Raw genomic sequence first — 12,974 nt, forward strand, 5'->3', positions numbered from 1 at the left:
GTTATGTAAAATCAAGAGGGTTGATGTGCTAAAAGCCTATTGGATGAAGATCGCAATCTGTAACACAGAAAAGTATGAAAGACCTAAGTGAACGTGGATCCAAACTGGAGAAACACTATACCAGAAACTGAAGAACGGGACTGAATGACCAGACCAAAGGATCAGCGGCAGTGATGACTATCATGGAAGGTAGAAGAACTTCCTGGTGCCCCAGAATGTGGTAACTTGGACCCATTTACCAATTCGGTCTTGTCTTATTATTTATCTGGTATAACTGTACATGCAGACACTATTATTGACAATAATGCTGTCTGAAATTGTATAAATAAAGGTGAAAATGGATTTAGCCTAAATTGAGTGGGGTCGTGACTCTGTTTCCCAACTTTTATTCCCAGCAGGAGTAATTTAAACAGGCAGCAAATCTGGAGAAGCCTCAGCCCCTGGGGAAATTGCCAATACTAATTTGTTAATTAGCTTAAGAGGCTGGCAAACAAATAAAATGAAAATGATATAAAATGACCACCCTGATGTGGGTGGGGAGAGCTCATTCTCATGTGAACCAAGAACTGTTGTGAGACTGTGGCCAAAGGGACAGGCCCCTGTGAGAGGCCCTGAAGTACTCTGAAAACTGCTAGGGTCTCCCTGTGGAAAGTGGGGATACCTGGTAAGGTAGACAAACATATAAGCTGTTTATTGTTTTTAAGGTATATTTTTGTGTAATATTTTTGTTCTGAATAATTAATACTTTTCTTTATGAAGGCTGGCTGGTCATTGGTTAACTCTGTCATTGTCCCTGAGACAGCCGGACTGCAAGTGCTGAACTGAAGCCAGACTTCCTGAGGTGATCACAGTGAATTGGAAGAGGAACTGCAGCCTAAATTCTCAACCAAGAAGGGAACGTGTCACGGGACTCCCCTCTGAGAAAGATGACAGCTAGAGGCCTGAGATCTAAGTGATGTGCCTTCAAGCAGGTCACAAATGAATCAGAGGCGCAGTTAGCTCGGGAACTGACACACCCAACTTGAAGCAAGTCAACATGATAAGGTTATTTCTGTACACTCTTAGCTTGAAACAGTTGTTTAAATACTGTGGTTTAAAAACCGAGTTAGAAGTAAATAAAAGTATCATTTTTCTCTGCTTGATCACTGAAGGAATACAATATAAAGCCTATGTTGTAAACAGGCAGACGAAACAACTCAAATTCATAAAGAATTCAGATAAAAGCTGTAGCTAGCCAGTCAAGATATCAGTGACAAGGTCTCTAAAGCATCTGATACAAGAATACTTATGTGTAATTTTACCATCTGAAGATACACAGCCACCTCAATTTCAACACTTGGGCTCCAATCCTGCACATACTTACATACACAGGTAATTTTCAGCTCAAATTTTTTACTTCTTTGAAAAATTTTGTCAATTTTTTTCAAAAATGGAAAAATGTCAACCAGCTTGATAGCTGGTCAAAAACCAAACCAAACCAAGCCAAAGGGTAGATGGAAATGTTTGTTGACAATGTCGTGTGGAGAAAGATGGGTAAGTGGTTATGCAGGGGAATATAGCTCATCTTCAGAGAACAACTGTAGGTAAGGCGCTTTAAGAAAGATTCCCCCAAGATTCTTATTTCATTGGAGCACCACTTCAGGAGCGGACAAAGATCTAGGATGTCACGGCAACAAAATATTGCAGTTCAGAAAGAAAAAGTTACTCTAATATGCTGTTCTAAGGAAAAGAAACAAAGCATTCTCCCCTCACCCTCTTCTCTTTTAACATAGACTAATTTAACATCTAATTTTCTGTTTTGAGATGTGATATTTCTGTAAAACAATAAAGTAATGCCAAAGCATATTTTTGAGAGTCTCTTTTATAATTTTTATAATGGTGGAACTGGTTAAATTTGAATTCAAATCAGTTTGATTTTCATTTTCAGATAGGAAATTTCAACAAGTCCACATATTTACCAGTCACTAGCATCATTCACTAGTATTACCCATAACAAAAGAAGTCCCTGTAGGCCAGGAGTTCCTTGTTCTCCTCTTCCTGCAGTGACATTCAGTTGCTATTAACAGCTGCCATCTCCATAGCTTAGATGACCCGCTCAGTTTACTGTCAATTTTTTTAATTTGCTGACTACTTTGGGATGCCTTTTGCCCACGCACCAATTATAAAAACTGATTAACATGAAAATTCTCTGTTTATGTTCATATTAATTGACTGCAATTAATTGCCTACATCAACACATCTGCCACAGTGCACAAATATGTGTAGTTAAAAGAAGATATGACCAAAAAATAGTTGATTAGGAAAACAAAACAAAGTTTAGTGGATAAAAAGAAAAAGTTTCTAATTAAACTGAAGCTTAAAATTATCAAAGCTTCCATTTGCAGGAAAGCTTGATTTCTGATCTTTGAAAGGAGTGTCTGGGAGAACTCACATTCTACCCCATAGTAGAAGGTTAAAAACAAAGATTAGATTAAACCTGCAGCTCAAGGCATTTCATTTTCTCTAGTTAGCGAAAACCAAAACTTTGTGTAGGTCAGGGATGTTACCATTAATTATTTTACTACTTTGCCAAGGGCTATATTCCTTTGTAGTTAGATAGGAAAACCTGAGGGTTCACCGTCTAATTGTCCTTTTTTAAATAAACATTCATTTTTCTCTCTAGATACACCATTCTCATTATTTTAGTCATTTAATTTTTACATCCTCCTCACCCAAAGCCTGAACAAAAAGTGCTGATTTTTCATCTATTGTCATGGAGAGGTCACACTCCAGGCTTTTCTCTGCTATCTAATAATAAAATTAGAATGAAACTTTTTACCAGAACTTTGGCTTGCCTATTTCTGAGGGAAAAAACACTACAAATATTATTTGTTTTTGAATATTACTCTGATTTTCAAATAAATATACTTGCCTATGAAAAGATGTTAAAAACAGTTTAAACTATTAAGGGCCCAATCCTGCTCGGATTACAATAAAAAACTCCCATTAACTTCAGTAGGGTAGGATTGAACCCTCACTGACAGAGTTGATTCAGCACAAGGAAAAGGTTTAAGAATTTGCAAAAGCATCTGACATTAGACACAAAATAAGTGCAGGTAATAAAAGAGCTTTGTGAGTAAGGAAAACAGTATAAGCCTTGGTTAAAATAAAAGGGAGTCAGTTTTAAAGGGAATTTTAGAAGCATCCCTTCTCCCATGTTATCAAGAACATGTACAGCACAGCCTTGTGTTTGGTTCAAGTGCCAGGAAAGGCAGCAACTTCTTTAGAACAAGCTATGAAACTGGGTCCTGAACACACCTGGGTACTAAGAGTAGCTTGAACACTGAAGGATTCCAAATGTGCACATCCTACTTGACCCTTTTACCCCTAATTTCAGATATAAGTCTCAAGTAGTGGTGGGGTCAGGAAGTTCCCAACCCTGAACTGCTATCCTGCAGGGGACAGCCAGAAAGCAGAGCAGAGTTGAAGTGCTCCAGTATTCAGCTGCCAGAGTTTGCTCCTGCTTCAAGCATTACTGTTACAGCAACTTCACCCTAGGCAGGAAACCTAAACTCCATGAGACCATTCCTGCTGTTCCAGAGCAGATGGTCTCACCTGTGAAACAAGAGTGGCTGAACCCCCTACTCCTGATAACTGTTGTGGGCAGTGGAGCCATAAGAGCAGGGTGGAAGCGGGCTTGGCTGGCCTATCAACTTGTCTGAGCTCTTGTAGTTCACGCAGCTCATTGTGAAGCAGGTTCAAGGGACAGTTACAGAAATGACTGCCGCTGCAAGTTGGGCATTCCTTTTGACCTATTAGTCCCTGTCCCAGCATGCTCCTTTGTCTACTACCAATGTGGAAGAGGAATTCTCTCTTTATGCCACGAGTCTTACCTTTGTGTCATGCAATCAGGAGGCTTCTTGAGGAACTGTGGACCTGGCCAATAAAGTGCCCATCTTTAAAAAAGGGAAGAAGGAGAATCCGGGGAACTACAGACTAGTCAGCCTCACCTCAGTCCCTGGAAAAATCATGGAGCAGGTCCTCAAGGAATCAATTCTGAAGCACTTGGAGGAGAGGAAGGTGATCAGGAACAGTCAGCATGGATTCACCAAGGGCAAGTCATGCCTGACCAACCTGATTGCCTTCTATAATGAGATAACTGGCTCTGTGGATATGGGGAAAGCGGTGGACATGATATATCTTGACTTTAGCAAAGCTTTTGATACGGTCTCTCACAGTATTCTTGGCAGCCAGTTACAAAAGTATGGATTGGATGAATGGACTATAAGGTGGATAGAAAGCTGGCCAGATCGTCGGGCTCAACTGTAGTGATCAACGGCTCAATGTCTAGTTGGCAGCCAGTATCAAGCGGAGTGCCCCAAGGGTCAGTCCTGGGGCCGGTTTTATTCAACATCTTCATTAAAGATTTGGAGGATGGCGTGGATTGCACCCTCAGCAAGTTTGTGGATGACACTAAGTTGGGGGGAGAGGTAGATAAGCTGGAGGGTAGGGATAGGGTCCAGAGTGACCTAGACGAATTGGAGGATTGGGCTAAAAAAATCTGATGAGGTTCAACAAGAACAAGTGCAGAGTTGTGCACTTAGGACGGAAGAATCCCATGCACTGCTACAGGCTTGGGACCGACTGGCTAAGCGGCAGTTCTGCAGAAAAGGACCTAGGGATTACAGTGGACGAGAAGCTAGATATGAGTCAACAGTGTTCCCTTGTTGCCAAGAAGGCTAACGACATATTGGGCTGCATTAGTAGAAGCATTTCCAGCAGATCGAGGGAAGTGATTATTCCCCTCTATTTGGCACTGGTGAGGCCACATCTGGAGTATTGAGTCCAGTTTTGGGCCCCCCACTACAGAAAGGATGTTGATAAATTGGAGAGAGTCCAGCGGAGGGCAACGAAAATGATTGGGGGGCCGGGGCACATGACTTATGAGGAGAGGCTGAGGGAACTGGACTTATTTAATCTGCAGAAGAGAAGAATGAGGAGGGATTTGATAGCAGCCTTCAACTACCTGAAGGAGGGTTCCAAAGAGGATGGAGTAGGCCAGTGGTGGGCAACCTGTGGCCCATCAGGATAATCTGCTGGTGCGCTGCCAGACAGTTTGTTTATATGTGCATGGCCCCCGCAGCTCCCAGTGGCCAGGAACGGCAAACTGCAGCCACTGGGAGCTGCGGACGGCCATGCAAATGTAAACAAACTGTCTGGCGGCCTACCAGTGGATTACCCTGACGGGCCACATGTAGCCCGTGGGCCACATGTTGCCCACCACTAAGCTAGGCTGTTCTCAGTGGTGGCAGATGACAGAACAAGGAGCAATGGTCTCAAGTTGCAGTGGGGGACGTCTAGGTTGGATATTAGGAAACACTATGTCACTAGGAGGGTGATGAAGCACTGGAATGGGTTACCTAGAGAGGTGGTGGAACCTACATCCTTAGAGGTTTTTAAAGCTGGGCTTGACAAAGCTCTGGCTGGGATGATTTAGTTGCAGTTGGTCCTCTGTTGAACAGGGGTTTGGACTAGATGACCTCCTGAGGTCTCTTCCAACCCTAAACTTCTATTATTTTAATACCATCCTGCTAGCTCCATGTTCTTTTTGGCTGTGAGAGTCACTCACAAGGTCCCAACAACACTGCTTTCATTGGAAGGTCAGGTGTGTGTCATGCATGCTGAGACAATGTGAAACATTTTCTCTGTATTCAGCCTACCAACTCAGTTTGGTAAAAAGGCTTGAGATCACAACAAATCATCCACTTAAGTTCTAGATGTAACTACATAAAAATACATACTACATATATTCTAGAGGATGAAAGTAAGCAATATTATAATCCTTTGGCTACAGGAATTATAGATACTGATATTATAGATCAAGGATTTTGTAAAGTATGATACCTAAGATATAATAGAAAAGGGAGAATCAGTATACTGTGATTTCATCCGCATCCACAAAGAAGTGAAATTAAACAAAATACAATGATCTAGAATAATCTAGTAACAAATATTGTGAATAGGAAAAAGGACTCCATTTGTTACCAATTAGGGTGACCAGATGTCCCGATTTTATTGGGACAGTCCCGATATTCTTATATGAGCTTTTTCTTATATGAGCACCTATTACCCCCCAATTTTTCATATTTGCTGTCTGGTCATCCTATTACAAATTTAGCCAAAATACTATAATGAGCTAACATGATGGCTCTCATCTGATTTCTATTATTTTTGTAATGTAACTGTCATAGCTATGCTGCCATTACATCACCAGTTCTCAATCCGCAGCCCGTAGGCTGCATGAGGCCCAATTAGCACACATCTGCGGCCCAGCTGTGTGCTAAAGGCCGTGGGCTATGCAGGTCTGGGTTACTGGCTGCCTGGCTGCCCAGCAACGCGGGGTCCGGGCTGCCTAGCTGGGCAGGGCATGGTGCAGCGGGGTCGAGGTCACGGCCATCCCAATGGGGCGGGGTCCGGGACTGCCACCCAGCTGGCCCTGCAGAGGGTCCGACGGGGTCTGGGGCTGCCAGCCTAGCTGGCCCCACAGAGGGCCCAGTGGGTTCCAGGGCTGCTCCCCGACCAGCCACTCTGACTTTGCTTATCACTTATAATCACTTAAAATATATCTTTTGTAATCAATAAACTTGTTTTACTGTTTATCTTTATCGGTGAGTTTGCCTGAATTGCTTGGTAAATCTGCTCAGGTTTACAAAGGCTGGTGTATATCCACTTTCCATTGTTGAAGTGGTGAACCAATTAATAAACTTGCATTGCTCAAGAAAGGGTTTTGAGCAGTGCAAGACGGTATATTCCTGAGGTACAAGGCTGGGAGCTGGGGGATTTGGCTGGTGCCTTTCTCTGTGCGATTCACGAGTAGCTCTGGGAGCATTCATGCAATCTATCTGGGTGTGGGGCTCCACATGTGGTTGTACTGAGTGACAACAGCGCCTGGAGTGGTTTGCAGCTTGCGACTAGCAAAGTATTGTGAGAGACAGCTCAGGCTGGAGAGTTAAGAGGGCAAAGCCGTATCACGGTCCCAGGCTGCACCCTGGGGATCCCGTCACAATGGTATCACCCGCAAACTTTATAAGTGTACTCTCTATGCTATTACCTAAATCACTGATAAAGATATGGAACAGAACTGGACCCAGAACTGATCCCTGAGGGACCTCACTCGTTATGCCCTTCCAGCTTGACTGTGAACCACCGATAAGTATTCTCTGGGAACGATTTTCCAACCAGTTATGCACCCACCTTATGGTAGCTCCATCTAGGTTGCATTTCCCTAGTTTGTGTTTGAGAAGGTCATGTGAGACAATATCAGAAGCTTTACTAAAAACAAGATATACCAGGTCTACTGCTCCCCCCCTATCAACAAGGCTTGTTACCCTGTCAAAGAAAGCTATCAGGTTGGTTTGACATGATTTGTTTTTGACAAATCCCCCATGCTGACTGTTACTTATCACCTTATTATCTTCTAGATGTTTGCAAATTGATTGCTTAATTATTTGCTCCATTATCTTTCTGGGTACAGAAGTTAAGCTGACTGGTCTGTAATTCCCCGGGTCGTCATTATTTCCCTTTTTATAGATTGGCACTATATTTGCCCTTTTCCAGTCTTCTGGAATCTCTCCCGTCTTCCATGACTTTTCAAAGATAATCGCTAATGGCTCAGATATCTCTTCAGTCAGCTCCTTGAGTTTTCTAGGAGGCATTTCATCAGGCCCTGGTGACTTGAAGATATCTAACTTTTCTAAGTAATTTTTAACTTGTTCTTTCCCTATTTTAGCCTCCGATCCTACCTCGTTTTCACTGGCTTTCACTATGTTGGATGTCCAAGATATGTGTTCTATTTCTGAGATATAATCTTTTACTACCTTATCTGGTTACTGAAAAGTTTATAAATCCATAAAAAGGTGAAGAGATGGGGAAAACTGAAAAAAAATTGGAACAAAAATCTCCTGTAGGAGGACATATGAATGTGCCCATGCTGTACACATCTTTGTTTCAAAACACATTATGGCAAACACAGCTTGCTTGTATTTCTTAGAAGAGGTGCCTAGACAACATGTTCCAGGACACTTTCCTGTTTCATATCGACATACAGAAATATGAGGATGGATAAGTTTGTACAACTTTGTTCACACCAGTAATCGCCAACTCAGATTATGCCTGTTTGTTTTTCGTTTGTTTTTTTACAATTTTTTGAAATTCAAATTTATAAAATGTAAAATTTAATTAGGAATGGTTTTCTTCTGTCTCAGTTTATTTGATGTATGCAGTGGAAATGCATCCGAAGAAGTGGGCTGTAGACCACGAAAGCTTATGCTCTAATAAATTTGTTAGTCTCTAAGGTGCCACAAGTACTCCTGTTCTTTTTGAAGTCTACTTAGTTCTAAAAATCTGTAAAACATTGAATTTAAGAGGAAGAAAAAGTAGAACTGAAACTATCTGCCTACAATATTTGTGCTCTGTATGCAAAATGCGAACAAGCTCTTATTTTAAATTAGCTGGGTCATATGCAGTTATATGACAAGGTAGAGCCAGAAAACATTAAAATTTACATTATTTTTGATACAAATACTTATACTGGGAGATACATTCCCCCCCCCCACCCCCCTTTACAGTCAAAGAGCACAGTCCAAAAGAAACATGGCTGCCCTTACTTAAAACAAAGAAAAAAACAACCCACACTGTTGCTGCTGTGGAAATGAAAGCACTCAGGCAAATAGAGTACTGATTTTTAAGTAAATTACTAGTTTTGATCTGTGCTTAGTGGACCACTACATCTTGTCATTAGTGAGTTGAACTACTCAATTTAAATAACCAGACTTGATTCTGTGTTCAATTAAACTGAGGTCCCATTAATGAAAAAAAAAATTACTTCCTACAGTCCTACATTGACTAACAGTCATTACTTAATGTGGGTTGGGAATTGAAGGAATTAACAGTGTAAATTTTTAGTTAAATTAGACACAATGATTTACTGGATACATGCTGGTTTTATTAATTTAATTGAAAACATTCAAAACACTCTTGCTCTTGAACAGGTTACATCTCTATTTGTAATTCAAGAAAATTACTCCTACATGACAACCTAGAAGTGACAACATGCTCTTAATTTTGGAAAAACTGTTATCTGTTAATGAAATAAAAATCCTGAAAAAGGACCCAGGCAATGTGCATGCCAGTATTTTCTGATTTTTCTCATACTGCATATACATTTGGAAGCAAACATTACAATTTATGCACGTGTATGCTATTGTACAAGTGAAGATACTCTTTTATATTCACTCATGACATTCAAAGGTCATCTGTTTTTTAAGTTTGTATTCTAATCAGTCTTTATTCTTGGGCAATAAAAGTGTACACCACCATCGACCTACTTTTGCTCCCTCTGGAGTCAATGTGAGTTTTTACCACAGACTTCAGTGGGAGCAGGATTGGGCCTGAAAAGTGATTACCAGAACATGGGAGTTCCTATACTTTAGATGGCATTTAAATAGTGTGTAGGTGTTTATGAAATGAAAAGGAGTATATTATTTAATGAGATTCCATGTTCAGATCCTTGATCAGACACATAGTGATGCACATCTGCTTATCAATGGACAGGCTCAACTATAATTTCTATCAAGAATTTTTAGTTCAGGTATAAAAAAATTAATTAATAATGCAGTCAAGAGTTCTCCAAGTGCCCTTTAATGCAATGCATCATGGTGTCCTTGAACTTTAAAACAAAAAGACACTTAAAATTCTTGGGTGTAGCTTTGAATATTTATTCAAACATATAATTAAATGTCTTGTAAAATTAAACTAGAAAAGACTTTGAAATGAAGAATGGAATAAAAATAACAAATAATTACAGTATTTATCTAAGTATTTGTCTGAAATTGTATTTTAAAATAGTCCTGTTATTTTTTGTTTATGAATACTTTCATATTAGTTACAAGAGTACTGACATACAACTTTAAATTAATGGCTCAGATATTGTTGCTGTTCTTTAATAAAGATCTTTTAACATTACAGAATTGTTTAAAAGGAGGATTTATTCTTTTGTAGCAAGATATTAAAAGACCTGGGGTGAAATCCTGACGCCGCTGAAGTCAATGCCAAAACTTCAATTGACTTCAATAGGGCCAAGATTTCGCCCAGGGTTTCTAAGGGAAGTGTGGCTTTGTGGACAAGCACTGGCTCTTTAAATGGTTTGACCTAAAATCTACTTACCTCTGTAGTGAGGATGCTGAGATCACAGCTATACTTCCAGACATCAACACAATTTGCAAAATTTTTCACCCATAACAACTTTTGTGCTAACCTTTACAATATTTCCCATAAAAATTTCAGTTCGAGTTTTTCAGCTGTCTAACTTCTACTTGGGTAAACACAACATTTTGCATACATACCCCTGCACTTTGCAGATGCAAATATATTAACATAGGGACTGCCAGACAGGAACATTTCAAGGGTACATCTAGTCCAGTATCCTGACTCTGACAATGGCCAGAACCATATCATTCAGAGGATGGCAGAACCCTGAAGTAGGCATAACAATCTGCCCACGCATTATTGGTCTCATCCTCATCTCTAATAGTTAGAGACTGGCTAACTCTGGCCTTTGATCATTCTGTTGCTCTTCTCTGAACCCCTTTAGTTTCACAATATTCTTTTTGAGATGGGTTGCTCAGTAATCTAGGTAAGTATACACCATTGATTTAAATAAAGGCATTATAGTATTTTTGCTATTATTCTCCATCCCATTGCTTATGCAGCTTAACATCCTGTTTGATTTTTTTGATCGCAGCTGTGCATTAAACAGACATTTTCACTGAGCTACTTATAATGATGCTCAGTCCCTTTCTTGGGTTGAAACAATTAATTTAGAAACCAGTAAGGTATAAGAGTAATTTTTTTCCTCCAATGTGCATTACCATTTGCATTTATTGACACTCAGCTTCATTGTGTTGCCTGTTCACCAAGCTCTTTTAGGTCTCTTTCAAGTTCTTCACAGTCCTCCCTGGTTCTGACCAACCTAAATGATGATGTCATCTGCAAATTTTACTACCTCATTATTCACTCACCTTTCCAGGTCATTAATAAAAATATTGAACACCACCACGGGCTCTGGCCTAGAACCTTGAGGCCCCTCTTGCCATGATGAAAATTGAATCCTCTTTGCTTTCTGTCTTTTAGCCAGTTTTTTATCTAAGACAGTACTTTGCCTCTCTCATCCTGTGATTACTTAGTGTCCTTATTAGCTTTTAGCCATTTTTGCAAACCTTATAGAATGCCGTTTGGAAGTTTAAATAAATTATGTCAAAAAGCTTTTCTTCATGCACTATTTTACTGACACATTCAAAGAATTCTAACAGATCAGTCTTGCATCTGAAGAAGTGAGGTTCTTACCCATGAAAGCTTATGCTCCCAATACTTCTGTTAGTCTTAAAGGTGCCACAGGACCCTCTGTTGCTTCTAACAGATCAGTGAGACATGATTTTCCATTTCAGAATCCATGCTGATTAAACCCAACAGTTCATGAAGTTCATAAAGAAATATGGGCTGGATGAATGGACTATAAGTTGGATAGAAAGCTGGCCAGATTGTCAGGCTCCACAATAGTGACCAATGGCTTGATGTCTAGTTGGCAGCTGGTATCAAGCGGAGTGCCCCAGGAGTCTGTCCTGGGGCCGGTTTTGTTCAACATCTTCATTAATGATCTGGATGATGGGATGGATTGCACCCTCAGCAAGTCTGAGGATGACGCTAAGCTGGGGGGAGAGGTAGATATGCTGTAGTGTAGGGATAGGGTCCAGAGTGACCTAGACAAATTGGAGGATTGGGCCAAAAGAAATCTGAAAAGTTTCAACAAGAACAAGTGCAGAGTTGTGCATTTAGGATGAAAGAATAAGAATCCCATGCACTGCTACAGGCTGGGGACTGACCGACTAAGTGGCAGTTCTGCAGAAAAGGACCCAGGGATTACAGTGGACGAGAAGCTGGATACGAGTCAGCAGTGTGCCCTTATTGCCAAGAAGGCTAATGGCATATTGGGCTGCATTAGTAGAAGCATTGCCAGCAGATAGAGGGAAGCGATTATTCCCCTCTATTTGGCACTGGTGAGACCACATCTGGAGTATTGCGTCCAGTTTTGGGCCTCCCACTACAGAAAGGATGTAGACAGATTGAAGAGAGTCCAGTGGACGGCAATGAAAATGATTAGTGAGCAGTGACCATGACTTATGAGGAGAGGCTGAGGGAACTGGGCTTGTTCAGTCTGTAGAAGAGAAGAGTAAGAGGGAATTTGATAGCTCCCTTCAACTACCTGAAGGGGGGTTCCAAAGAGGATGGAGCTCGGCTGTTCTCAGTGGTGGCAGATGACAGATCAAGGAGCAATGGTCTCAAGTTGCAGTGGGGGATGTCTAGGTTGGATATTAGGAAACACTATTTCACTAGGAGGGTGGGGAAGTACTGGAATGGGTTACCTAGGGAGGTGGTGGAATCTGCATCCTTAGAGGTTTTTAAGGCCCGGCTTGACAAAGCCCCAGCTGGGATGATTTAGTTGGTGTTGGTCCTGCTTTGAGCAGGGGGTTGGACTGAGGTCTCTTCCACCTGTAATCTTCTATGATTCTATGATCTTCCAGATGCTTTGTTATTCTGTTCACAAAACACCCAAGTGTATACGTGTAAACTTCTAACAACTGAGCATACAAACATTAGAATTTCCACCCACAAAACTCATCCTAATGGGTTTTGTGCTTCTAAATCCCAGGACTTTGCAAGCATGCGTGTTAGAGTTGTTTAAGTCTGCATGCATCCTTGCACCTACAAAATGTAGGTGCATTTGTGTGTGCATACAATTTCAGGCATGTACAACTGGTGCCTAGGTGAGAAATCTGGACCCTTAAAATGTGTTATAGGACAAATCAAACTGTATCTACCTGTATGCACATTATATTACTATATCCCTCTCTCTCTCTCACACACACACACAAACAGTA

At 40.9% G+C, this 12,974-nt stretch overlaps 1 protein-coding gene across 12 annotated transcripts in view; it reads right to left on the minus strand.

Moving 5' to 3' along the window:
- CFAP20DC (CFAP20 domain containing) overlaps nucleotides 1–12,974 on the minus strand; it is a 176,084-nt gene that overhangs the window by 102,650 nt on the left and 60,460 nt on the right. The gene's annotated exons all lie outside the window — the stretch shown is intronic.

The sequence above is a fragment of the Malaclemys terrapin genome, chromosome 7 (genome assembly GCF_027887155.1).
Source record: "Malaclemys terrapin pileata isolate rMalTer1 chromosome 7, rMalTer1.hap1, whole genome shotgun sequence".
NCBI lineage: Eukaryota > Metazoa > Chordata > Testudines > Emydidae > Malaclemys > Malaclemys terrapin.